Raw genomic sequence first — 26,957 nt, forward strand, 5'->3', positions numbered from 1 at the left:
TCGATTTTTATTACAAACAACTACTCTAAACAACACTAACTATACACACCAATTATGAGGCAACAACTTTTCGCCTTTTATTCACCAACTACTAACATTTCCTTTTGTGTTTTTCTCAATGCTTTTTCAATTCTTTTTCATAACATTTTCTGATTTTTTTATGCAAACAATCAAAAACAACTATACAAATACGACTCCTATAATCGAATTTCCATCACACGGGTTTAAAAGAAAAAGGTTTAAGGTTATGGGCTATAGGGTGGTCAAACGAAAGGTTTAAGCTCAAAGTGGGCGACTAGGGGATTTATTTGGGTAATGATGGATCAATGGTTTTAAAAGAAAAGGTTTACCTAATGCCTTAATCATTCTCGTGCTTGTATTCGGTCTATGGTCTCAAACGTATCAAAAGTTGCAAGTTCTACAATATATGACTAATGGTCCACTCAAACAAAGAAACATAGGTATGTAATCTATGATATAAAAGTGGCTCAAAACCTCACATATCTAAGAGGGTATGGTATGTGACATGCATAAAAGACTAGTTTCTAAGGCGGATTATTCCCAAATAACCACCCGCTAAATACCCGTCATGCTATTAATTCGAACTTGACCATGACAATAGACCAAATGGGTTGTGACATCCCTCGTTGACTTAGTTACTTGTGCTTTTAAGATCGCTTTTGAAACAAGATATTTTTGAAAAAATTTTGAAATTTCCCCCCATCCCCACACTTGAGGTAAACATTGTCCTCAATGTGTAGTGTTTAAATGAACGGGTCAAAAACGAAAATTTTTACTACTCCCCCATCCCCACACTTGAAGTACATATTGTCCTCAATGTGTAAGAACTAGAGTATTAAACGCACAAGGGATGTGACACGGCTAATTCCCCAAAATTTCACCCCGGAAAATAATGTACAATTTACAATCCACTTATTTGCTAATCTAAAGATCAAAAGTAAAAAAGAAACATATGCACCTGGTTTTTTAGCTCATTCCTCATGTGCTCCTCTCCTCTTCATGAAAGCGGTTGTCCCACGAACCCAATGTACCTACAAATCTTAACCCTTGTGTAGAAGCATGCTTCTCACAACCATCAAAATTTGTTAGTTACCTAGTTCTACCACTTTTATGAAAATATTACCAAGCTATACGTTATTTCACTTTGATTTATGTGGAAAATAATTTACAACAACAAACCTAACTCACTTTCGTAGGAATCACGGTTGCATTTAGCGTATGAAACAAGCCCTTTTAAACCCCCCCAATAGCTTGGGAGGACGAGTAGGTCTCATGAGGGTTATATAGGGAACACACCCACAACGTTCATTTAACTAGGCGAAAATAAATAATACGAAATAAAAATAACGAAAACAAAATAATATACAACAACAACAACAACAACACAAACATACCTTGCCTCTACCGCCGATATCTTTCGTTAGGATTAACTGGCGGGTTTGGCTGGTATGGATAACCAGTGAGGGCCTCAAACATATCCCTGTAGTTATCTAGTGGGCTCGACTCTCCTTGAGGTGGTGGTTGGTAAGGAATCGGGATGAAGCTAGAGCCGACTGCCTTGGGCCAATGAGGGGTTGGATCGGATGGGCCTTGCGGATGAGGAAGGTTGGGGTAATCCGTCCACCCCGAGTGTTCGGCATACGGGAGACCGGCTTGATAGTCTCTTTGATGTCGCTCCTGATTGTGGAGCACCTTGGCGTTATTAATCGCCATTTACTTAGAGATAGCCAAAGCTCTCCATCGGCGTTGCTCCAATTCCCTTTGTGCATTTTGACGCCTAGCCTCATCTTCCTCCCATGCCCGTCTTTGGGCCCTTTGTTCCTCTTGCAACTGTAACAAGCGTTCCATTTGTGACTGTTGTAACGCTTGTTGCAGTTGTTGTTCCTCCAACTGTTTCTCCACCCTCTCGCGAAAGGATGCTTGGAAACCCCATTGTTCTTGCGAGTACGCCCCTTGCGCCTCTTCCCAAGCCTTCCTGCTCGCATGGTATTCTCTCCCTTCACCAATGCCTACCGATACATTATCGTAAACCGCTTGTTGCCCGCGGGTCCACAACCAGTATGACGGTATCTGTCTTTGGTTCACAAAGTCTGCTACATCGGCAGAAATCTCCCGATGCTTCCTCCTATATCTTTGCCTTGGTCCCCGCAGACCGGAAGGATCCATCTCCTCCTCAACATCAGGCATCTCCTCATCTTCTTCCTCTTTATCACCCTCTCCATCACCCTCTCTCGGTTCAGTGAATCGGTAACTATCTGCTTGTTCATCTTCAATGGTGTGAAGATGACCAAAAGCCTTCACAGTTATCTTCCAATGTCGCCTCATAGAGGCGAAGTTGAACTAATCGATGGGCTTAGACACCCACAGTGACTCCTGAGGCAATGCATTCTGCTGCAAAATCATTGCGCTAATCAACCTCGCATAAGGGATCATCTTCCGCTTGAATGATTCCCTTGTATCCCATGTATTGATTATCACAATTTGACGCCATGATAGCCTTGGCGTCCCATACAACAACGAATGTAAAACCTGGCAGTCGGGTGCCTTCACTTTACCGCGGTCCCCGTACCGCACCAAAACATTCTCCAACGAAATGCCTTGGAGTATTTTGCCCTCCAAAGACAAGTCGTTTCTCGAATCCCCTGCACCCCGGGAACCTGGCAATATGGATGCTAACGTTCTCACCGGATCAGCGTCGTTTCTTTTATTATCCAAAAACTGATCATAACCGTAGTAGTCATAAGCTTCAATCCTAAGCGAGTCAAATCTTGCAATAGCATTCATATGCTCAAATGACATGATCATTTGGTTTTTTTCCAATATTCCCAATCAACTGCCACGTAGGAGCCGGCCCATCAGAATATTCAAAACGGAGAGTAGATAACCATTCACAAACAGCCCCCAAATACACCCGGGTGGTGATATCCTCGCACCAATCAATCACTCGCTCCCAACCAATCTTTTCAAACCTTTGAACTATGCCGATCTTTCGGAACTCGTCGACATTCAACGTACGCTCACACACTGCCCTCTCGGGTACGGGTTTTGAAACACCCGTAACCATCTTCATTTTCCACATCTTCGCCTCTATTTTCTTGTTTCGGTACTTGGAAAGAACCTTCAGTTTTTCATCTTTCCATGCCGAAGCCGAACTACTATTTTTGGCCTCCTCCTAATCCCAATCTTGTCGGATAAGTTGCCCATCACCTTCCTCTACATTACTTAATTGTTCCCAACGCTTTTGATATTGCCCTGAGCCTGAACCGGCTCCCGAAGACGAACCTTGCCCGGAGGTTTTTGCTTTCTTGCTTCCTCGAAACATAGCTACAATCAAAAGACAATAAAACAACAATTAGTATACCCAATCTTCAAACAATCTCAAACTTTGAACATAATATGCAATGTTGAATTTCAATCAATAATTAGATGTAAAATCGCCTTTTTTAACCTTCCAAAGTCGCACATCTTATCATCTATATCAATTAAACATGTTTATTCATAAAAAAATTTAATATTTCATGGGTTCAACAAGATTTAACATCACATTATGCTCAATCATGCAAAAGTCTAGTGTAATCACATCACCAAGACTAAAGCATACTCAAATCCCACCCAAATCAAACAAACACTCTTAAATTTATGCTAAAACATCATAAATTATGATAAACAACCTACTCTTAAACAATAAGCTTAAAATTTTGGAAGAAATCAACAATACATATGAAAATCATGCATAAATTTACTGAAATTCCATACCTTTGATGTTAGATAACAAGAAGAACTAAGAAAGAGTGTAAAGCAAAAGACTTGGATGAACACTCTCAAAAACCTTAAAAAATCACGCACAGAAATCTTGCAAACGAGCAAGGATTAATGGAAACCATGATAGGGGTTTTGTTCCTCTCGAAAAACTACCCAAAATAGGCTCAAGAATCAACTGATTTGGTTGAGAATCGAAGAAGTTATGAGTGATTGAAGCTTTAGGGTTCTAGAGAAAAGGTTGAGGAAGATGAAGTGCAAGAGAGAGAAAAGAACGTGAGGATCTGCTAAATGAGGGTAGGTGAGCATGTGATATGGTTTTTAAGACTTTTGTATGGTTAAAACTATGTTTGGAACGAGTTTTAGAGGTTACAAAAGAGTTTGGGTTCGAATCTAAGGCTTTAGCAACGATCTGCGTCGGGTGAGTTTCAGGGAGCCGTCGGCGACGGTCACTACCTCCGTCAGCGACGGTATATGGAAAGTGTGGGTGTGAGCGACGGCTTAACTAGCTGTCTACGGTGAAACATGGGCGACGGATGTTTTGGGGCACCGTGGGCGACGCACATACATACCGTCGCTGACGGTATGTAGAAATTCACTTTTTTATTTATTATTATTATTATTTTTTATGAGGAAAATTATGTGATTTTACAAAAGAACTATATAGACTACAAAATCCTAAAAATTATTAAAAATCTTTTTGTGATTTTTTTATAAGTTAAATTTTAGAAATCGCGAAAACCGAAACCGTGAAAACCGTTAACGACCCTACCACCCCCCGAAAAGTCATGTATTATCGCTAATACACACAAACAAGTCTAAAAACATACCTTTTGTCTTCAAGACCCGTTCGTGATGTCCGATGTTGGTGCATCCGTCTGTCGCCTACGTCTTGTATCGAGTCTTGATTAGGATTAGTCAGTTTAGAGCACGGAATCCAAGAATGTTGTATTAGAAGGTGATTCCGCTCGAAATGACAGTTTGTCATTTCAAGCGAAACCCTTATCATGCTAATTCCGCTCGAACATGTAATGTTGATTCCGCTCGAATTTGTATTGTAGTGATTCCGCTTGAACGTGTTCAAGCGGAATAGCGATGCCTATATATAGGGTGTCACTTGGAGCGAAATCAGAAGGAAGTAGTGTATGTTGTCTTCCGGTGAGCCACGAAGTGCTGCCGAAGTGTTGTCAGGCATGTAATCGGATTATTGATCAATAAAACAACAAGATTAAAGTGAATACGGCTGAGATAGCACCAAACATTAGTTTCCGCCTCTTGTTTTGGATAAAAACTCTTCTGATCGACTCGTTCGGGTCGGAACACGATCCTACAAGTGGTATCAGAGCTCAGGAGGAAGAGTTCTTGCCATCAGCTATGTTTTCTGATTTTCTACACCTTTTTCTTAAAAATCAAAAATTTTTTACGGTAAAATCGGCTCAAATTTTCACAAAATGCTCGCAATTATGTACTGATAAATCCTTAAAAGTTTCACAGTTAAAATCGACCTAAAACTTAATATTTTTGAGGTTCCGCTTGAAATTGGTTTCGGAAAAGATGACGTCAGGTTGATTCCGCTTGGATTTGATCTTGATTCTGCTTGAAAACATTGATTCCGCTTGAAGATTTCATCTGATTCCGCTCAAAACCGAGATTCCGTTTGAAAGATAGAAGTTAATTCCGCTCGAAAAGAGGGGTTCTGCTTGAAACCGTGTTTAAATCCACTCGAAAAAAAGGTTCCGCTTGAAACCTTGTTTGATTCCGCTCGAGACTTCAGCTGGTATTCCGCTTGAAATCTTCAAAAGTGATCCCGCTTGAACAGAATTTGGTGATTTCGCTCCAGATTCTGATTTCGCTTGAATATTACTTGTTGATTCCGCTCCAACAACTATTTCGCTTGAAATACACATCAGTGGCATTCCGCTTGAAACAGTTGTTTTGCTATTTCGCTTGAACTTGGAAATTTGAGAACTTTGAAAATTTAAAACATGGACAACGAGTTCTATAACGCCTTTGCTGGTCCAATGACTATCACTCAGAGTACCATACTTGAGAATGAAACAGGGACATCACAGAAGCCGCCTAAGCTCTTGGATATTGATGATTACAGTGCGTGGTCCGAACGTTTTGGAAATTGGGTTGAAGCTTATCACTTGGATGCTTGGAAACACACTGAAATCCCATATGTAAGGCCCACAAAAAATGGTATTCAGTCAAATAATTAGAGAAATGAGTGCTGATGAGAAAAAGAAGTATAGAGATGAGAAATTGATGGTGAGTCTGCTTCAGCAAGCAATCAAAGAGTACATTTTGATTTTGCTTCAACATGATGGTAGTGCTTATTCGATCTGGACTGAATTGGAAGCAAAGTCTATTGGAAGTGATGATATGCTTAAAAACAAAATGTCACTCATGAAGAAAGAATTTGATCTATTTCGTGGGTTGAAATCTGAAAACACCAAGCAAATTATTGAGAGATATTGTAACTTGGTGAGAAATATGACGAAATTAGGGATCAAAAAGGATACTGATGAATTGATTGAGAAACTTGCTGATGCGTTACCACATGATACTTGGGGAACATTCCTAATGATGTTGAGAAACAATCGGAAGGAATATAAAAAGTTAACATTGGGAGAGTTCATCAAACATCTGGAAGCTCAAGAGATGGAACAGAGGAAGATCGCCAGGATGAAGAACTATGATGGAGAACAAGACATCAGTCTGTATTTCAAGAGTGGTGTTAGTGAAAAGACAAATCTTTCTCCAAAAGTTGAAACTGCTTATAATGCAAAAGGTTCTTCTGAAAATCAATCTAAGGGATCAAGCAGCACAACAGGATTCTCTTCATTTCCAACATATGATCCACAGTTTACTACGACAAAGAGTGGCAAAGTTCTTCAATGCAACATTGCTTTAAAGCTTAAAAATGATCAAAATTATACTGAGGAAGAAGCTAAAAGTCACATGTCTTTGTTGTGACCGTGCTTGAATCCTATGGAGGATTAGTTGCAGGGAGGATCGGAAATCCAATGCTCACGAAAGAGGATTACGATCAAATTGATGCCGAGGAAATGGAATTGATGGATATTAAATGGTGCATGGCTAGTGTGTTAAGACGTGCTGAAAAGTTTAAACACCTCACAGGCAGAGATGATTTTCATGAGGCACATGTTTCAACTTTAGGTTTTGATAAGTCTAAAGTTACTTGTTTTTGTTGCAGGGAAAAGGGGCATTTCAAGAGAGAGTGCACAAATCGTGAAGCGAGTGGAGCTCAAAACCCTTTCGGAAACAACGACTACCACAAGAAGGCGATTTATCATCAAGTCACACCACCGCCATATCAACAACAACAGGCATCGCATCAGGCACAAACTGCACATGGCAGACATGTGATTGAAGATTCAAAGAGAGCTTGTCTGGGTAATCAAGGAAAAGATAGTAGTTTCAGTTGGGATAAATACATTCCAACAAACAGCAAAGTGTGTTTGGCAGATCAAGACGATGAAAAATTGGTTGAAGGTTTCAGTTGGGACAACTTTTTCCCAGACCAAGAGTTCATGGCCAAAGAGATGTCAAAAGAGATATCCAATGTTAAAGCCTTTGTTGCTAATGCTTATGATGAGTATTGGGCTGCAAAATACAGAAAGGTCAGGGAAAAAGAAGAAGAAAAATGGAGAAAGATTGAAGAAGAGGAAGAAGAAGAAGAAGAAGAAGAAAGATTAAAAGCTGAAGCTGAAGCCGAGAAAAAGAGAAGAGCTGAGATGTTTCAAGTGAGAAGAACAGTCAAAGAAGTTCCGGAATTTGAAATCAAAGTTGATACTGAAGCAGTCAAAGTTCCTGAAAAATGCTTAAATTGTGATTCTTTGATCAAACAAAACAACGAATTGCTACACAACATTAAAAGATTGAAAGAATCATATGATACTTTGAACAGAGAGATCAACAAGTACACTGAGTCAAACAGTGAACAAGCTGTAGCAATGAACACACTCAAAGGAGCTTACATGAGATAGCTTGATGATGTCAATTTTTACACAAAGAAGTGTGCGGAGTTAGAATTGAAATTGGCAACACAAAGAATTGAAACTGAATGTGTTAACAATTTATTAAAAAGTTACTCATGTTCTACTTTTGTTGTTGACAGGATTTATCCGATTGTGGAAGAATTGAAGACGATTGAAGAAGAAAAGACTTCAGAAGAAAAGGAGTCCGTGACAAAAGACGAGGATGAAGTAAAAATTTCTGGTAAGAAACAAAGTGTGGTCTACAATAGATGTCCGCCCCCGGTCGAAAATGGATATTCGCCTCGAAATCCAAATTCCGAAAGAGTCAAAAAGGCAATTAATCTACAATGGGAGTCTGGGCCATCAGATAACTTGCCAGAAAATATTGATGTCACGTACACGTCGTCCGACACTGATCATGAGTCAAAGTTGATAAAAAGTATGGTCGATCAGGTCTTGGATAAAGATGACAATGAGGAGTCAAAAATGGAGTCCAAATCCGTGTCAAAGTCTGAGTCCGATGTGTTAAAGCCAACGATCATAAAGGACAAACGGGTTTATGATACGGAATTTTTGTTATCAAAATCTAATTTGAATGATGAACCTGACAAAGTAGCATATACTTTGAAAGATTCTGACAAATTATATTCTGATGAGATTTTTCCAATAAGAAGTGTTAAACTTGAAAGGATTAACAAGGTTTTCAAAATCACGGAAATTAATATTTCTGGAATAAAAGATTTAAATCTTTCTGGAAAACCTAAAAAATACACTTCAAGGGAATGGGTTACAATTGTGGTTATAGTTTCCAAAAGAAACCAAATCATAATCGTAATTTCAAAAAGAAAGGTCTTGGATTTAATCAAACGAAAAATTAAAAAAAAAACGAAAAAGTTTATAAACCAAAAACTGTGTTTGTTTCAGGAAAAAAACAGAGGATGAGAAAGAGCAAGCTTTCAGGAAGCAGACAAATCAAGAGTTCCTTGCCAAGAAGCAAGACGTATTGAAGAAAAATGTTGTTCAGAAAAAGACAGAAACAAGAACCTGTTTTCAGTGCAAAACGGCTGGTCATATTGCTAAGAATTGTCCGAAAACCTTTAAACCAAAACAGGAAGTTTCTAAAAAATTGAAGGAAAAGGTTGTTGAGAAAATCGAACCACCAATGAACAAACTTAAAGTTTTTGAAAATTCAATTTATGAAGTTGGTGAGTGTTCAAAAAATGTTTTCAAAAAGAAAGAGAAACTTAACAACCGACAATGGGTTGTTAAGAAATTAAGAGATAGTTCTGGTGATGAGTCTGATTCCATAAAATCAGAGGAGCCACAGGTTGTTGTGAAAGATGAGAAGAAAGTTCCGCCAGTGGATGATGTGAATTTTCCACCACTGAATGCTAAAAATTTGAAATCTAAAATCGGAAAAGTTGAGATTTCAAAACAATTCTTTCCTAAAACGAAAGAATTGGATATTGAAAAGGCCTTTAACCCTGCTGTGAAAAATATTTTTGGAAAAATGATTGAGGGGAAGACTAAAGGGGTTAAGGAATTTTATCAATTGAAAAGGGAAGATACAATCCCAAATGAGACTGAAAAAGTTACACCCAAGGCTAGTCAGGCTTGGGTGGATATATTTTTCGTTGAATAGAAACCTGACTTGCCGGAGCTCCCAAGTTGGTAATCGTGGAGCATGAATCGGCATCTTTCTTGAAAATTTAAAATTTGAAAAGTGTGAATTGCCGGAACTCCCAGGTTGGTAAGTTCGGAGTAGGAATTGGCACTCTGAGAATTCAACCAACATATAGGAATTGGTTGAAAATGTTTGTTAGTGGATCTTACAAGTGGTTGATCAAGGTCATTTGGTTGAACTTGATTTATATATCATTCAAAAGTTTTGGTAAACAGTGTGATGAAGTGACCCCAAACCTACAAGTGGTTGATAAACGAACTTATTTTCCGGAAAAACCATTCTGATTAAAACAAACTTAAGTGTTTTGAAATCTTAATGGGAAAATAGTTTGTTGTGAGGGGGAGTTCTGATTGTTTATGCCAAGTGGATGGAGAATTGAGGCGATTCATATCAGTTGTCATGTTCTTGTACAGTTTGTTTTCAATTTCTTTAAATGTTTTTGAATTTTAGGGGGAGTAAGAAATTTTCAGAAAATCCAAAAACATTAGAAAATTCAAAAAAGCTAAAAAACATAAAAATTCAAAAATGAGTTTTTGTTGCATAAAAGAGGAAATGATAGTATATCAGTGGACTATCACAACATGCTAAAGAAATGAAAAGTTAAAAATGTGACAAACAATCTCACTGCGGATGTGTCAATAGGTTTTTACACATTTAGTAGATTGAGACGAGATATAAACCTAAATTTCAAACTTGCTTATCTCGTGGGGAACAACTTCTTGGATATATGGTTAACCCCCGAAATCTTGTTTGAAAGATCCCTCTTTCTGAGATACTAGGTCTTTATACTCAGTGATATCTGGGGTATTATACCAGGACTTCTGCTGAATGGAAATTCTGACCTAGTCGCTATATAATACTTTCTGCAAAATGCTTGAAATACAGCAAAAGCCCTCAGCAAAAATGATTAAACAATAAAATTGATAATCATTGCTGTTGAAGAAAAGATCCTCTAAAGGGGACACACCAAAAGTCGAAGCCGTCATCTCTCTGCGTATACAGGAGTATCGACCTGAGCTCTCACGGCCCTCGCAATTTAACCCCTTTACAGATATCATCTGTGGTATACTCACCTGTAAGACTGAATATTGGGATCTGGATACGGGAGTATATTCAAGTGGTGGGACACGCGTATAAGTTTAAGTCCTTAAGACACTAATAGCATATCTCGAAACAGTTGAAATTTGTGTGAAAATTTAAGAGGACAAACATACTGACAATCTAGGTGAATTGTTTAAAACTTAAAATGAAATCAAGCTTAACGATGTTAGTGATATGTCTCAAAGACTGATATGATCCTCTTGCACGAACTCACAAAAATATTGTCTGTAAATATTTCTTTACTGCATTTTCTTTACATTCAAAAATCCAAAAAGAGTTTAGTGTGTTTTAGCATAAATTTTGAAAAAATCCAAAAAGATTTTCGACAACTGGTGTTGAAGAGCTGATTTTCAAAATTCCAAGTGCTAAACATGAAGAATAGGTTTGGATAAGAGTGAGTGAAAATGATTTTTTTTCAAAAGAAGATTTCATAGAACAAATCGTTTTGAATGTTTACCACAATAGTTTCAAAATTTTAAAGATTTAATCTTTGAGAAACTTATGTTTGAGGTAGAGATTGTGCAGATAACCTGAGCTGGAAGAGAGCCAGGTCACGATCTTGGAATGAATTCTGAATCTGTGATTTCCAGACTACGATCCCAGCAGATTGAGAGGGGGAGTCTGAAGAACAAAGTGCCAGGTTCTGATTCTGAGATTGCTGATGCTAATGAATTTTAAAGATACAACATCCAGGGGAGAGGAGTTTGTTGATGATAGAGATTGTGTTAGGATGCTTATAATGGAGAATACTTCGGAGAAAAGCATGAAGACTGATAAAGACTGAAGGTTGACAATCGAAAACTCGACACTGAAGACTCCGTCAACATCCGAGGGGGAGTTTGTTGGTGCATCCGTCTGTCGCCTACGTCTTGTATCGAGTCTTGATTAGGATTAGTCAGTTTAGAGCACGGAATCCAAGAATGTTGTATTAGAAGGTGATTCCGCTCGAAATGACAGTTTGTCATTTCAAGCGAAACCCTTATCATGCTAATTCCGCTCGAACATGTAATGCTGATTCCGCTCGAATTTGTATTGTAGTGATTCCGCTTGAACGTGTTCAAGCGGAATAGTGATGCCTATATATAGGGTGTCACTTGGAGTGAAATCATAAGGAAGTAGTGTGTGTTGTCTTCCGGTGAGCCACGAAGTGCTGCCGAAGTGTTGTCAGGCATGTAATCGGATTATTGATCAACAAAACAACAAGATTAAAGTGAATACGACTGAGATAGCACCGAAACATTAGTTTTCGTCTCTTGTTTTGGATAAAATCTCTTATGATCGACTCGTTCGGGTCGGAACACGATCCTACATCCGAACTTCACACAATCAAGAGGATTAGTACGAAACGAGAACGATTAACACAAAAACACACAAACAATTAAATAATTGTACATAACATTACAAAATTCATTACCGGTCCTTTCAGTTGACCTCATAAGTTGGCACACTTACCACGAAGTTCACCAACTCTACATTCTCATCCTTTTTCTCATTGTTACCATCAAGGAACGGTTTAAGGCGATGCCCATTAACCGTTTGCTTCGACCCGTCCTTCGGGTCCTTGATTGTAACATCTCCAAGCTTTCCGACCCGTGTAATCACGTACGGGCCCATCCATTTGCTCTTGAGTTTACCGGGAAAGTATTTAATCCTTGAATTATAGAGCCAAACTTTTTTGACCCACTTCAAATTCCTTCGGCTTCAACTTCGCGTCATGTGCCCTCTTCATATCATCCTTGTACTTCGAAGCGCACTCATATGCTTCTTCCCTAAGCTCCTCCAATTCTCAAAGCTTTAATTTCCACTCTTTACCTGCATCATCGTATTTCATGTTAACTTCTTTAATAACCCACCAAGCGCGATGCACAAGCTCAACCGGTAAGTGACATTTTCGCCCATAAACTAAGCGATAGGGAGTGGTTCCAATAGGTGTTTTATGAGCCGTTCTATAAGCCCATAAAGCATCATTCAACTTCGTCGACCAATCCTTTCGGTCGGGTCGAACGGTCTTTTGCAAAATTTCTTTTATTTGCCTATTGGAAACCTCCACTTGACCGCTTGTTTGTGGGTGGTAAGGAGTAGCAATTCGATGGTTAACACCATACCGTTTCAAGAGTTTGCCAAAGTTAAAATTCTTAAAGTGAGATCCCCCATCACTAATGATCACTCGGGGAATCCCAAATCTCGAAATTATGTTTATTTGTACAAAGTTGCAAACAACGGTATGGTCATTCGTCTTGGTGGCAATCGCTTCGACCCACTTGGATACATCATCGATCGCCACCAAAATGTATAAATTGCCATGCGAATTGGGGAATGGGCCCATGAAATCGATCCCCCACACATCAAAAATATCTATAATGAGGATCAGTTGCATGGGCATTTCATCCCGTTTAGAAATGCCCCCTAGCTTTTGACATTCAACACAATTTTTAGCGAAATTAAAAGCATCCTTGAAAATAGTCGGCCAATATTAGCATACCATGGTAATATTCCAACTTTTAAGTGCATCACTGAAATGGCCCCCACAAGCAAATGAATGTAAGTGCATCAAGACACTAGGAATCTCCTCGTCGGGTATGCATCTTCGAACGACTTGATCCGGACAAAACTTGAATAAGTTCGGTTCTTCCAACGTGTAGTACTTGATTTGAGATAGGAAGTGCAACCTCTTCCTTCTATCCCAATGAGCCGGCAGGTCACCTGTAACCAAATAATTGACAATATTAGCATACCATGGTAATATTCCAACTTTTAAAATTTGCTCATCGGGAATGTTCTCATTGATCTCTTCACGGGAAGAATCCTCCTTCACAACCAATCGAGATAAGTGGTCCGAAACCACATTTTCACTCCCTTTCTTGTCTCGAATCTCCAAGTCAAACTCTTGTAGCAAGAGAACCCATCGGATTAATCTCGGCTTCGCGTCCTTCTTGTCCATGAGATACCTAACTGCAGAATGGTCAGAATAAACTATGACCTTAGTACCCCATATGTAAGCACGAAATTTATCCAACGCATATACCACCGCAAGTAGCTCTTTCTCGGTTGTTGTATAATTTAATTGTGCATCCGAGAGAGTCTTACTTGCGTAGTTGACGGGTGGTCTGTAGGACAACCCTTAAGTGCCTTAAAACGATTAAAATCCCATGCTATACACGGTTAATTGCTTGAACTTGGTAACCACTCTATGATTTGATGTGCAGGTGTTAAAGTGGCCAATATGTGGGATTTAGAAAGCTTAGAAGGATGTTGGGAGTTAGCGAAATCGAGAAGTGAGGAAATGGCGAACTAAGAGAAACAAGAAGAAGAAGCATGTTTACCACCGTAACCTACGGCTCCTGCCGTAGGTTACGGCCCCATATCCAAGCCAAATACATCGCCATAGAACAGTACTTGAGTGTCGTAAGGATCTGCCGCCTGCCATAAGCTACGGCAGGTGCCGTAGCTTACGGCACCATATATTGACTTTTGGCTCCTTTGACCGCCGTAAGCTACGGCGGCCGCCATAGCTTACGGCGCCGACCATTCCAAACATGTAACTTTTGCATTTAATGGCCATTTGATGGAGATTTAAGGTGTCTTATCATTTGTTTTCGGTTCGACTTGCTGGTGAACGAAAATTGGAGCATTCTTGGAGACTTGGGAGTGAAATTTGATTGGAGCATTCATTGGGTAAATTTGATTGTGACCACGACATCACGTCATAATTTGATTGTTCTTCACTCCCAAGTCTCCAAGAATGCTCCAATTTTCGTTCACCAGCAAGTCGTAACCGAAAACAAATGATAAGACACCTTAAATCTCCATCAAATGGCCATTAAATGCACAAGTTACATGTTTGGAATGGTCAGCGCCGTAAGCTACAGCGGCCGCCGTAGCTTACGGCGGTCAAAGGAGCCAAAAGTCAATATATGGTGCCGTAAGCTACGGCACCTGCCGTAGCTTACGGCAGTCAGCAGATCCTTTCGGCACTCAAGTACTGTTCTACGGCGATGTATTTGGCTTGGATATGGGGCCGTAACCTACGGTAGGAGCCATAGGTTACGGTGGTAGACATGCTTCTTCTTCTTGTTTCTCTTTCAGTTCGCCATTTCCTCACTTCTCAATTTCGCCAACTCCCGACATCCTTCTAAGCTTTCTAAATCCCACATATTGGCCACTTTAACACCTGCACATCAAATCATAGAGTGGTTACCAAGTTCAAGCAATTAACCGTGTATAGCATGGGATTTTAATCGTTTTAAGGCACTTAAGGGTTGTCCTACAGACCACCCGTCACATCCCCACACTTACCCGTTGCTTGTCCCAAGCAACTCATTCATAAACTATTCACAAACACAAGCGATCAATCATGCAACCCAAGCTAACATGTATCGTCCCTCTACTAACTTTCAATCATACCACAAGACACACCCTTCTCAAAACTCTCGGTGACAAGAAATATTAGCACATAATGCTAAACCACTCGATGCATGTGTGTGTGTGTGTGTGCGACAATAAGCTTGTATAAAAATCAAGTTTCCTCCTAATAAATATCTAGCATGCTTTTGAATCAAAGGAACTTATGGGTTGTAACGGGGCTAGATGCAAAGGTAGGAAAATGGTGGAATGCATATATAAAAGAGCTAATTGATTTGACCCGGTTTTTATTTCTACTACTAACAAAGCAAACACCAAATATATACATATTTTTTTCAACAATCTCAACCACCATACAAACTAATCATTTCTTTTTGCATTTTTCTCATATTTTTTTTCATAGCACATCACACTTCAATAATATACACAAAAACATCAATACTACATGCTAAGTCTCCTAAACCGGGTCATCTCAAAAGGTAAAATTTTATAGGAAGTAGGCTTGGGTCGCAACCGAATGGTCTAAGGCTCAAACGTGGCTTTCTAAGGACCAAACCCCCACCCCTCACAATACCAAACTCATATATGTAAAATATGAGGTCCAACCCACCAATCCCGCACTCTCACACATCTAGACGAGGCTTCCTACAAGTTCCCTATCATTTTCAAAAGCATGCTAATTCTAGGATTTAACAAGGATTCGCACACAAGTTCTATTAACACACTACACACACTGCTACTCAAACAAAGAAATATCAATAAAAATCATATGTGGCTCAAATTCTCACCAAAAAAAAGACTAAGAATGGGTGTCGGTGTGTCAAGTGGAACAATATCAAGTTTTCAAATTTTGACACTTTTCGCTTGGATGTACAAAAATTTTTAAATTCTTAAAAAATTCCCCCATCCCCACACTTGGGATACATTGTCCCAATGTATGGTTTTGAGGAAAAAGATCGCTTTAAACCAACAACATTAGCTTTCACTAATAATCTCAAATCCCAACTTTCTTTTTGTATTTTTTTTTATTCTATATTTTTCATCTTTAAAAGCATAACACCACCAACTTTCACATCCCAACAATCACATCAACATCTAAACACCACCCGACCTCCCAACCATAAACATAAACATACGAAATGGAAATATACACAAATATACAAAGGAGCAAGATACAACCTGGCTAGTAATACTTCGGCTATGGAGGCCCGAAGATGGATGTCATCATGTCATTCCACTCGCCAAAACCAAATGCTCCACTGCTACTGCTACTTCCTTGATCACCACTTTGACCCGCTTGTTGATAACTCATGGCGTGTGGATCCACCCATTGAGAATGATGCAATGGTGGGGTGGGGTACGACACACTACCCTCATACGGTGGCAATGTGGTATAATCCACAACTGGCGGGTCCGCTTAAAGTGGTTGGCCCGCATGCCACTGATCATGTAAGCGTCGCTAACGGTCATCTAAGTAGTGGTTGTTCGTCTCTTCTTCATGGGCATATATATGAGCACGGTTCCATTGCTCATTTCTGTCGTAGCTCCGTTTGAGAGCTCTTTCCATGCTAGCACCCATAAAAGTTTGTTGATCGAAGAGCATTTGGTTTGGTTCAATCCATTCGCCAAAAGTGGGTGGTCGCCTCTGTTCAATGATCTGGCCCATATTCCCCGAATGAGCCCAATAGGGATCATAGGCCTGTTGTGCATAATCAAATGCACTCCCCACATAACCAGACTGTACACCGGCTCCCTGAACTCCCGCCGGACCAGCACCCCCTATCTGAGCATCAACCATGAACATGTCTTCACGGTAGTCGTCATCACCACTAACCTCTTCATCCGTCGTTTCGGGCTCATCAGCCTCGCCCGGTCATAACGGTCTCGCATCCGCTTTCAACACTCTCCCCCTTCGCCTATCTGTCTTCAGCTTATGATACCTCTCCGATTCCTTATACTCCCAACCTGGCCCCAGATTCTTTAGGTCAAACGGCTTAAACCTCTTGTAAGAACCTTTCTCATCGCCTTTAATTGCCCCATATTTCTTCAGCAACGCCGTGATCAACCGGCAATGTGGCACAATTTTTCTTTCTCCACTATTTCTGCTCAACTAGATGTTATTCAACACTAGAAATCGGAAGGGAACCTTTGTTAATGCATTATCTGTCTATCGCCTCCATCAATCTAGTCCGTAGCAGAAACCGAAGAAAACGGGAGTTATATTGTTATTTTAATGATAGTTAGTCAAAAAGGCAAGGTGGCATAATTGTAATTAATGAGATTCCTCATTAAACTCCTTGGCCTATAAATAGAACCTTTAGGGTTCTCATTTAGAACTTTTGGAACTTGGAGAGCTAGAGGTTAGAGAGAGAAGCTAGAGAGAGAAAGTTCATTGTTTGTGATTCAGGTGCTGTACGTTTTCCAGATTTATCAATAGAATCACGTTTATATTTCATCTCGTGACTTTGGTCGCGTTCGTGTACGGATTCCGCACGTTATACGTTCGTTTCGCAATCGTTTCGGAGTCAAAACCGGTCCTAACAAGTGGTATCAGAGCAGGAGCTCGATTGCACTGATCTATCACACGATTTCGCACAGGATTTCATCAGAATCAGATCCAAATTTCATCTATTTCTTCATCTATTTCATATTTTTCACGTTTTTTTCTGAAAATCGCCAAATTGAACAGGTTTTCACGGTCCGTTTCAGCTGAATTTTGGATATGTGGTGCGTAAACATCTGATTAACAACCCTACCAAGTTTCAGATCCTAATTCCAAGCAGATTAGGAGAAATTCGAATTTTTTGATCCGATTTCGTTTGAACAGCAAGTGACCGTTTGAAATCTAGGTTCCGTTTGAACTACCGTTTGAAACAAGCATCATACCGTTTGAAAGGTTATTTCCGTTTGAACTGTCGTATGAAGTAGATAGCTTCCGTTTGAATGACCTCTGTCGTTTGAATTGATCGTTTGAAAGCAGCTATATAGTTTGAAACATGACTATTGTTTGAAAGCAGTCCGTTTGAAAGGAGTTCGTTTGAAAGCAGTTTGGTTGAAAGTAGTCCGTTTGAAAACTTGTATTCCATTTGAAAATAGTGATTGTTTGAACCTGATGTCCGTTTGAACGTGAAACAGTTTGAATTTGACTGACCGTTTGAATTAACCTACCGTTTGAAAGGGTTCCGTTTCAAAGGGAAAATCCGCTTATTTGACCAATCTGATTTCGCTCATACGTTCAATCTGATTTCGTCCAAGTGTCAAGATCATTTCACGACAATTGAGTATTAGTGTATTTCAAAATTACTTGATATTGTTTTTAACTGATAAGTATTTGTTTGTCTGTTGATTCAGGTAATTCGAGACATTCAAGGTGATTAAAGATGTCAAACAACGGTGAAGAGTTCTACAACACATTCTACAACGCATTCACTTCCGAATCGTCAGATAGAAGATCTGAGTTGAAAGAATATTCAAAAGAGATTTCGGATAATTTGAAGTTTGAAAACATGTACGGAAGCCAACAGAAGCCACCAAAGTTGATGAAAGTCGAAGATTATAATTGGTGGAAAAACAAGTTTGAAGGATGGGTGAAAGCTTTCGTTCCTGAAAGCTGGTTAAAGTTAGTAACTGAATATCAAGCACCAGGGAAAGCAGAAGGAGAGTTAATCGAGGAGAAAGATTTTTCAGAAAAAGATGTAAAGAATGTTGTTGCTGAATACAGAATGATAACGTTGATCAAACAGTCAGTGAGAGAGGAAATTATCTCATTGCTTGAACAAGAAAAAACTTCAAAGAAATTGTGGGAAGCATTGGAGAGAAAGTGTATTGGGAGTAATGAGATTGTCAAAAACAAGAAGAAGTTGTTGCGTAGAGAGTTTGATTTATTCAGCTGTATGAAAAATGAGTCTGTTTGTAAAATGCTAGAGAGATTCGGACATCTGAAAATGGAGTTGACCAGACATGGAATCAATTATGATGAAGATTTGATGGTGGATAAATTGTTTGATTCATTGCCAAATGATCAAGAATGGCAATATTTCGCTCTTATGCTGAAGAATACAATCAAGCCAGAGGATTTAAAGATTGATTTGCTGATTGAAAGGCTTGAAAGTCATGAATTGGAGTTAAAGAGATCTAAAGTCAACAGTCCAGCTTATCAGCAGAATGTGGAGCTTTATTACAGAGGAAATATACCAAATGCTGGTTCTCCAAAAACAGCATTTTCTGAAGAAAGTTCGAACTCAGTCAACAATGAAAGTCTTCACAGTGGTTTTCACAGTGGTTCTTCTTCAAACACGTCAGACCAATCTGCTTCAAAGAATGTATTTCAGTGTAATATCGCAATCGATTTGAAGAATGGGCAGAACTTCAGTGAAGAATCAGCAAAACAACAGATGGTTTTCTTAGCAACTGTACTGGAATCGTATGAAGGCCTCGTCGCAGGGAAGATTGGAAATACCAATTTGACAAAAGAAGAGTATGATCAAATAGACCCCGAGGAGATGGAACTGATGGATATCAGATGGTGCATGGCCAGTGCAGTTCGTTGAGCACAGCGGTTCATGGAGATTACGGGGAGGAAGTCAATTGGAGGGCCATCTACCAAACTGGATTTTGATAAATCCAAAGTGACATGTTTCAAATGGAAACAAAAAGGTCACTTCAAGCGCGAGTGCAGAAATTCGTATGTTGCTGATGATTCTGAAAACCCGTTCAACGAAAATTATTACAAGAAAGCTATTTACCATCAAAATAAGTCTGAACCACCAAGGTTGAAACAGCAGGAAGAAAAATCAAGGGCTCTTGCAGTCATTTATGATGATGAAGGTTATGACTGGAGCAAAGAAGTTCTTCCAGAACAAGATGCTGTTGGTTATGCATTTGTTGCAAAAGATGATCATGATACCTGTTGGAGAAGAGACAGTGCAAGATGGGAGATTGGCAAGCTGTATGAACCATTTCAAGAAGCACAGAGAGCCAAGAGATGGAATGAAGAGTTGGAGTGTTACTTGGATCCACAGGGTAATCCAGTGGTAGATCCGTCAAAAGTTGATTTTGATGTTGTAACCAATGTGTTTCCAAGTGAGCGTACTTTCAACACAAAAAGGCATTCTGATAAAAGCTATCTGCCAGAGTTGATGAACAAGTTGAGAGAAGTCTTTGAAGCAAGTCTACCGAAGGTGGTAGAGATGAAGAAGAGAAAAGAAGAAGAGTTGAAGAAGATGATTGAAGAAGTAAAGACTATTGCAAAGCTTGCTGGTGAAGAGAATCAAAAAGCTGAGGAAGAACAGAAGGCGAAAGAGATGGAAGAAAAAGTTGAGAAGATACAGGAGACAAAGGCAGCTGAGCACGCCGAGGTGTCAATCACTGAGGTAATAAAATCTTCTGAATTATCAAATGTTGAATTGGTTGTAGAAAAGGAAAACAAGTGCAGGAATTGCATTGAAAAATGCAAAGCCTGTACTGAAAAAGAATAAATAATAAAAACAAAAGATAATGAAATGAATAAACTTGAAAATGCTTTAAAATTGAAATGTAAAGAAAGGATTGACACAGAGCAAAGTTTAAAATTAAGAGTTGAGAAATTAACACAGAAATGTCATGATTTTGAAAAAGAAAATGAGGTTTTGAAAGAAAAATGTGACACAAAATGTGTTGATTGCATTGAGAAAGAATCTAAGTTTCTAGAGTTACAAAAATAGTATGATTCTTTAAAATGGTCAAGTCAGAGAGTACAAGAAGCTTATGATACTTTGAAGAGCCAAGTCAAAAGTTTTGATCAAAGATTGTCTGAAACTTTAACAACCAAAGAAATGTATGAAAGACAGTTTAAAGAAAAGCAAATTGGATTAAACAAGCGTGTTGATGAAATTGCTAATCTTAAACAAGTCTTGGCTGAAAAAGAAAAGATTGTTACAAAACTTCAAAGATATCATAACTCTTCGTACATTCTCGAACGCATTTTCAATATCACACCAAATGACAAAGATACTAATAATTGTAAAAAGGGTATTGGTTCAGAATATCATCAGGTACCACCACCATTGAGAGAAAATTATACTTTTTATGATGAGGAAAAGGTGGCAAAGGGTTTGAACATAGCTGACCAATTACCTGAAAGTATCGATGTGATTTACACCAAAACTGATGATACTAATGATTCAGAGGTGGTGAGTAAGGTGGTTGATAGTGTTTTGAAATATGAGTCTACAAAAGGTAAGTCTGAATCACAGGATGAAGATGAAGGAAATCTTTATGATGGATATCTGAAAGATACAAAATCCGAGAAGAATTTGAATGATGATTCAAAAGGATTGGTTTATACCATGATTGGATCGGACAAACTATTCTTAGATGTTGTTTTCCCGATTCAGAATGTGATTTCAGAGAAAATTGACAAAGTTTTCAAGATGGTTGAAATTGAGAAGTCTGAAATGTCGAAGTTTGCTGGTAAAGGTTTCAAAGGGTTTTATAACAAACCTGGTTCTAAGAAGAAAAACATGAAGTCTGGTTTGGGGTATAAGAAGAAACATAATCGAAACAGAACTGAAAGGTCCAATTTTCAGACAAAAATGACTTTTGTTCAAGGAAAAAGCTTCACCGAAGAAGAAAAATTCAAAATTGGAAAACAATCTAATGCAGAGTTTGAGGCCATGAAAAAGAAACAACAACAGCCGAAAGATGTGTCAAAGAAAGTTTGTTTTAAATGTGATCAAATTGGACATGTTGTACGGAAAGGTCAAAATCCAAAGTCTGTTGATGTTAAAAAACAGAAATCTGGGAATGAGAAACCAAGGTCAACCAGATTTGATTCGAGACAAACTTGGAGGTTTAACACAAACAAGTTTGCTTCAAATCAAAATTGGAAATCAAACCCGAACAGGTTTAACACAAACAAGTTCGCTTCAAATCATGGAGTCGGAGAACATCGGTTGGTGTGACAAAACCTCAAGAGATTTGGAAACCTAAAAATGTTGTTCAAACTCAAAAGGTTCAGAAAGAAACAAATTTTTACAAAAGAGGTACTCTGGGAGGTCAAGTGTGGTCGGTTAAGAAACGTGTTGATTTGATAAAAGATGAGAAACAGAAACAAATTTGGAAACCAAAAACTGAAACAATAAGTTCAACTTCTGAGGTGAAAACGTCTGAGGACTCAGTTTTGGTTGCCTATGATGCAAATTTTCCACCGCTCAAGGCTGAAAACTTTAAAATTCAGGTTGCTAGAATCAAGGTTACACCTAAGGTTGCTGAGGCCTGGGTGGACACCATGTTTGATTAAGCGGTTGGAATTGCCGGAGCTTCCTTTATCGCGAAGCATGAATCGGCATCTTTATTGATTGAAATTTTTTTTGTCAAATTGTTTGAGTATTTGATAAAGTTTAGATGTGTGGGTGCTAAATGCTGATGAAGATTGTGAGAGTGTTGCACAGGAAGAGGTTGAAGATCCCTGGTTTTGGTCAGACAGGGAGTTTGTTTGTTGTTTTGTATAAATTTGAATTGTGTTTGATGATTGTTGTTTGCTTGTTTGTTGTTTGTTTGTTTGGTTGATGATTGTGATGTTTGATGTTAGTTTGCTCTGAATAAGTGTTGATGGACTACGCCGAAACCCTCACGGCTGAACAAGCATGATTACTGTCACAGGTTGAAGAACGGTTTTCTAACTGTCAAAATCAATGGGTTGTAAATCATGGGGGTACATTATATTTTCTGCTTAAAGTGTTATATTTTCTACAAAACAGAGCATGAGATGCAGAAAATGGATGGCGAGACAAAGCTATCAGTATCGGGTTGTCAAATTTTTTTTGATTTTGCATTTTAGGGGGAGATATATTGTCAGAAAATACAAAAATATTAGAAAATTTGAAAAAGTCAAAAACATGATAAAATTCAAAAATTTGAGTTTTGCGTAAAAAGAGGAAATGATAGTACATCCGTAGACAGTTACAGTATGCTAAGGAATTGTAAAGAGTTAATAGCGTTAAACAGTCTCACTGATGATATGCTGATAGGTTTTTATACACTTAGTAAACTTTTTCGGGATATAAACCTAAATTCAAACACTTTGCTTATTTCGTGGGGAACACTACTTGGATATATAGGTAACCCCTGAAATCTCGTTTGAAAGGTCCCATATTCTGAGATACTAGGTCCTTATACTTTGTGATATCTGGGGTATTATTCCGGGACTTCTGCTGTATGGAAGTACTGACCTAGTCCCCGAATAATACTTTCTGCAAAATGCTTGAAACATAGCATCGCCCTCAGCAAGCTGATGAAACAATAAAATTGATAGTCGCTGTTGTTGTAATTAAAAGATCCTCTAAAGGGGACACACCAAAAGTCGAGCCGTCATCTCTCTGCTGAATGGAAGTTCTGACCTGAGCTCTCACGGTTTCGCATCTAACCCCTTACAGATATCATCTGTGGTATACTCACCTGTAAGACTGAATATCTGGGATTCTGGATACGGGAGTATATTCAAGAGGTGGGACACATGAATGAGTTTAAGTTCTTAAAACATCTAAATCGTATCCTGAATCAGTTGAAATTTGTATGAAAATTTAAATGGATCAGTATATCGACAATCTAAGTGAATTGTTTAATTCTTAATGTGTATCTAAGCTCAACGGTACTTGTGACTTGTCAAAAACTGATATGATCCTCTGACGCATACCCAAACAAAAATATTATCCGTAAATATGTTTGTACATATTTCTTTACTGCTTTATATTTTCAGAAAATGCAAAAAGATTTTGATTTCTGCTTTATTTTCGACATCCGATGTCTGAGTTGCTGAGTTTCAAAATCTAAGTAAGCTGATTGTGTTTCTGAAAATAAAACAAGTTCATTAATTTGAAACTTGAAATTTCTATAAAAACTTCAAAAACAGTTTGTGAATATCTTCAAGGTCATTAATTTGAACTTGAATGATTAACTGAGAGGGATTTGGATGTGTAGATTGTTAAAATCTTTGTAATAGAGGTAGTTTACGATCCGGTTTGTTAATATTGTCAAAACTATGAAGTTAGTTGACAGGGGGAGTGTATTAGAGAACATGTTTAATGATTTCGAAAATATTGTTACTTATGAATGTTTGAGGATTACAGGAAAGATCCAGACTACGATCCCAAGAGCTGAGTCTAAGGGGGAGTCTGAAGACGAGCTCAACGAAAATGAAAGCATACATAGAGCCAGATATCATTTCTGGAAGAGCTTGTAGCCGGAAAGCAAGGTGTCGATCCTAAAGCACGGAAGCTTGACGAAAGGGGGAGCCTGAAGAGTTTACCAAAAGGGGAAGTTGAAGCTGAAGACAGATCCACCGGGATTCTGTTTAAGCAAGGGGAAGTCTGTGTTGCTAAAGACGTGTTAAAGCTTCAAGAAGACTCAAAGAGAGAGAGAAAGAAAAGATGCTACGACTTGACTACGGATTGACTACAGCAATATCCAAGGGGGAGTCTGTTAATGCATTATCTGTCTATCGCCTCCGTCAATCTAGTCCGTAGCAGAAACCGAAGAAAACGGGAGTTATATTGTTATTTTAATGATAGTTAGTCAAAAAGGCAAGGTGGCATAATTGTAATTAATGAGATTCCTCATTAAACTCCTTGGCCTATAAATAGAACCTTTAGGGTTCTCATTTAGAACTTTTGGAACTTTTGGAACTTGGAGAGCTAGAGGTTAGAGAGAGAAGCTAGAGAGAGAAAGTTCATTGTTTGTGATTCAGGTGCTGTACGTTTTCCAGATTTATCAATAGAATCACGTTTATATTACATCTCGTGTGTTTGGTCGCGTTCGTGTACGGATTCCGCACGTTATACGTTCGTTTCGCAATCGTTTCGGAGTCAAAACCGGTCCTAACAACCTTGGGAGAACCATGCATCATCATATACAAGATCGGCACTTCTTGAAACCGAACCTCCATCTTGTCACCCCGCCTCGGAATGACATTGTACATACACAATGTCAACAACAACTTCGCTTCCATTCTCAAGTTCCGTCTATACAACTTCCCATGTGTAGTACCCGGAAGGAAAAGGTAATCCAACATATTTTGCCATTGAAGGTGCTTGTCAGGCTCATGATAGAGATCTTTGAGGCTTGGGTAGATATATTCATTGGATGATAGGTCGTCAAACTTTGCTATTCGGCGCAATGTGTCGTAAGACATTTCGACCTTTACCCCATTACACCATCCAATGAGCTTCATCTTGCTTGGAGCCTTAAACGGGGGGACATTCGAGTGAGGCCATCCATTCTTGAATCTGAGTATCATACATCTTCTTCACCTCGCCATCATAACACTTCAAAGCTGCCCCCAACCCAATGCTTTAAACTTTGCCGTTAGTAGTAAATGGCAACCAGTTTCTTATCTACCCTTTGACCCAATACGGCCCCCACCGCATAATCACTTTCATCACACATATTTTCGAATGGTAATGACCAATTCGGTGATTGCAAGATCAGGGCCTCAACCAACTTTTTCTTCAACACATTAAAGGCATTTTGACAATCTTTATTAAATTCAAACGGTTGATCTTTTAGCAATAATTTACATAGAGGTTTGGTCATATCACTAAAACCTTTTATAAATCTTCTATAGAACCCGGCGTGACCCAAAAATGATCTAATACCCTTAACATTCGTGGGATAAGGTAAAGTAGAGATGACTTGCACTTTTGCACGGTCAACCTCTATCCCACGACTTGACACTACATGCCCCAACACAATCCCTTCTTGAACCATAAAATGGCTCTTTTCCCAACTCAAAACAAGATTTTTCTCAACACATCTTTTTAAAAAAATTTCGAGTTGGTCAAGGCATGTATCAAATGATGACCCAAATATTGAGAAATCATCCATGAAGATTTCCAAAGACTCCCCCACCATATCTGAAAAGATACTCATCATACACCTTTGAAAGGTGGCGGGGGCATTACAAAGTCCAAAAGGCATTCTCCTAAATGCGAAGGTACCGTATGGACAAGTAAAGGTAGTCTTTGCTTGGTCTTCCGGATGTATAGCAATTTGATTGTATCCGGAATAACCATCCAGAAAACAATAAAATTTTTGTCCGGCCAATTTCTCAACTATTTGATCAATAAATGGCAAAGGGAAATGATCTTTGGAAGTTACAGCGTTTAACTTCCTATAATCAATACAAATACGCCACCCGGTTACCGGCCGAGTGGCGACCTCTTCACCTGCGTCATTTGTGACGACTTGAATACCTGGCTTCTTCGGAACCGTTTGTGTCGGGCTCACTCATTGGCTATCCGAAATAGGGTATATAATACCCGCATCTAGCCATTTCAATACTTCCTTCTTCACCACTTCTCGCATGTTCGGATTTAGTCTCCTTTGTGTGTCGCGAGAAGGACTCATACCATCTTCCGTGATGATCTTGTGCATCACTACCGAGGGACTAATTCCCTTCAAATCCGTAATGGTCCACCCAATAACAGCTTTATGGGTGACCAACACCTTCATCAACTTTTCTTCTTGCTCCCCGGTCAAGTTAGATGCAATGATTACCGGGAGCGTGCTACCTTCACCCACATAAGCATACTTAAGATGCTTGGGTAGCACCTTCAACTCTAGCACCGGAGGCTCTTCCAATGACGGCTTCAACTTTGTGTCAATGCTTTCCGGAAGACTTTCCACTTGATGTGTCCAAGTGGGCCTTCCTTCCTTTGCCGCCATAACCTCCAACTCTTTCACTTCTTCATCCATGCTCCGATTTGTTTCTCCTTGTAACCTGTCAAACATGAAATATTCCTCTATTGTGTTTTCCTCTTCGACACTAATGTCGCATAGAGGTATACACTCGTCAACGATGTCCGCCATGTAGCATTCATCACCAACTAGAGGATCAGTTAATCCTGAAAAGACATTTAACCGCAACCGACGGTTACCAAAAGTCATGTCGACCGTGCCCGGTTTACAGTTAATTTGGGCATTCGATGTTGCCAAAAATGGCCGACCGAGGATCACCGTTGGTTGCTTGGTTCGGTCCAAAGAGACATAAT

The sequence above is a fragment of the Helianthus annuus genome, chromosome 5, assembly GCF_002127325.2.
Source record: "Helianthus annuus cultivar XRQ/B chromosome 5, HanXRQr2.0-SUNRISE, whole genome shotgun sequence".
NCBI lineage: Eukaryota > Viridiplantae > Streptophyta > Magnoliopsida > Asterales > Asteraceae > Helianthus > Helianthus annuus.